The 2,718-nt window shown below is 40.0% G+C and overlaps 1 protein-coding gene across 1 annotated transcript in view; it reads right to left on the reverse strand.

Moving 5' to 3' along the window:
• Positions 1–2,600: 2,600 nt before the first annotated feature.
• The window catches only part of ube2wa (ubiquitin conjugating enzyme E2 Wa), a 7,798-nt gene continuing 7,680 nt past the window's right edge, over positions 2,601–2,718 (reverse strand). Inside the window, exon 6 of the mRNA XM_053688667.1 lies at positions 2,601–2,718. This exon is cut by the window's right edge and continues 2,652 nt beyond it. The gene's annotated coding sequence lies outside the window, so the exon portion shown is untranslated.

Raw genomic sequence — 2,718 nt, forward strand, 5'->3', positions numbered from 1 at the left:
CTAGCCCCACCCCTAGCTCCGCCCCTAAACCTCATTCCTTCATATTAAAGAAAGACTTAAGCTTCTGATCAAAGGGTCAAAGTCACTGATGCAATCTGACATTTTGAGCAAATTGAGTAAAATTCCACTTGAGTGCAGAACACGCCTTTCCTGAGTAGACGGGGCACCTCGGGTCAAAGGTCATGGGTGTAAGAGTTTAAAGTCGTGAGGACGGGGTGGGGAGCTGGTGGGTGCAAAAAAAAAAAAAAAAAAAGAAAAGAAAAAAAAAAAAGGCTTCACAGAAAGGGAAGTAAGCGATGAGATGTGTGTTTAGGTGTGGCCTTTATTCTGAATTTCACTGCAAACAAAACAAAGTAAAAATACAGTTAAAAAAAACACCCATCTTATACATTTTAGTGATCTGATGGGTTTGTTATTAAATTTGCTTTTCCCTTTTTACACAGAGACAAATATGTCTTTCCCAGATATCACACACACACTTCTGTGCCAAAATTTCCAGAGACAGAACACACTGATCGTATCTAAAGTTCACGTTATTTTTAGGAGACTCTTATGAGATACGGAGGTTTAGATGAATCCCATTTAATCCAAAGCAGTGCAGTAACTACAGCGTAAGGACACCGTAAGGCATGTAACTTTTATAAAGCTGCATTTCGTGCTGATTTCCACCACTCTCCATTCCAACCTCTGCTCTGAAATATTTCATCTGCTTTTATGAAATAAAACTGGAAATGTGTAACCGTGCACTCTCACTCACACACACACGCACAATGTGGTGAAACTTCTGAATGAGGCTGTTTGTCTCTCTTACTCACGCATCACACTGAGGGTTTAGATTTAATACGTCGATCAGGGAACATCTTCACCCCGCGCACTCCCCTTCATTTCTGGGTAATTTGAGTCAGCCGAAGATATTTCAGGAGCTAAGCGGAACTTTCACTAGTTCCTCTTACTTTCACGCTGCAATCTGTTATTTTTAGCTTCTGCTTTATTATGAGAGATTTCAGTAAAATGTTCTCCAGATGGAGGAGCTCCCACTCATTACAGGTTCAGTGTAGAACCCTACAACAAAACTCTTCCCTGTCAGAAAACATTCAACAAGCACTTTCCGTAAGCTAAGAACCTTTAAAGAACCCTTTTTTACTAAGCGCGCGTGTGTGTGTTTATTATCTGTGTAAGCGTGTTGTACAAACTCCAAATTATTGCTCATTGTTTTCTTCTTAATACCTAGAACCTGTAAGAAAAATGCCTCTTTTCAAGGCTCCAGGTATAACCATGAGTTCTTAACCTCCCAGAACGGTTCTACACATGAACGAGTGTACCCTTAGCCCAATGTGAACAGCTTTTAGTCGCTCTGGTGAAATCTTGTGCTTTCATATTAGTCATAATCATATTATTTCATATTTCACAACTTCCAAGTGGAAACCTTTTAGGAAGCTAAGAACCCTTAATGTTCCGATGAACCTCCAAAGAACCCCTGAAGAACTGTTGTGTGTGTATTAATTGGGTAACTCTAAATTATTGCACATCATTTTCTTCTTCATACCTGGAACCTTCCAGGGATTTTGATACTTGGGCTCTTCGAGGGTTCATTGAATATGTAAGAGTTCTAAGCCTCCAATGAGGGTTCTACTACACTTTGTTGTAGGGCTCTACACAGTGCTTGCTTGTGGAATACATTTACTGGGGTTGGTGAGCAGTATGGTTCCTCAGAGGGTTCTTTGATTCCCAACAGAGTTCTACTGAGGAACTCGTTCTGACGAGGAAACACCAAGAGTTCACCTTAAGCGCAAGAGACATTATGTCAATACAGTTTATTATATAATACTGTTTTAAACAAGTAAACAAACAAAAATATTTTTCTATCATTATGACAGCCCAAGAACTTTTTTTGTAAAGAAATTAATCTTGTCCCTCAGAATCTTTGAGTGTTTAATCATATTTTGTCTTCTACTTGTCTGATACTAAACGTTAACTCGTTATAATATATAATTTAATAAAGTTATATTATAATTTGCAAATTGTGTGCTTATGAGTCAAACTAATACAAATAGCAATGCTGCCCTCTAGAGGAAGCAGTGGGAATAACAGTGGAATATGCTCAACTCCAAACCATCCATCCATCCATCTTCTATAGCGCTTATCCTTTTCAGGGTCACGGGGAACCTGGAGTCTATCCCAGGGAGCATGGGGCACAAGGTGGGGTACACCCTGGACAGGGTGCCAATCCATCACAGGGCACAATCACACACACACACACCCATTCAAAAAGTACGGACACTTTGGACACGCCAATCAGCCTTCCGTGCATGTCTTTGGACTGGGGGAGGAAACCGGAGTACCCGGAGGAAACCCCCGCAGCACGGGGAGAACATGCAAACTCCGCACACACAGGGCAGCGGCAGGAATCGAAGCCCGACCCTGGAGGTGTGAGGGGAACGTGCTAACCACTAAGCCACCGTGCGCCCTATGCTCCATGTTCATCAACTAACTTGATAAACAAGTGCATTAATAGTAATAATAATAATACCAAAGGAGTAGTCAGAGGGTTAATCAGACCACATTAATATAAATGCATATAAAACACAGAGACTGCAGTCATTCAAAATATATTATATATTTTTAAATTCAAACATTTTGTTTAAATAATGTTAAATAACAACAAAAAAATCCCACAAACCATCACACATTATTAGATTAAAAATTACTAAACCTTAA

This window comes from Ictalurus punctatus, chromosome 20, assembly GCF_001660625.3.
Source record: "Ictalurus punctatus breed USDA103 chromosome 20, Coco_2.0, whole genome shotgun sequence".
In the NCBI taxonomy this organism is placed as follows: Eukaryota; Metazoa; Chordata; class Actinopteri; order Siluriformes; family Ictaluridae; genus Ictalurus; species Ictalurus punctatus.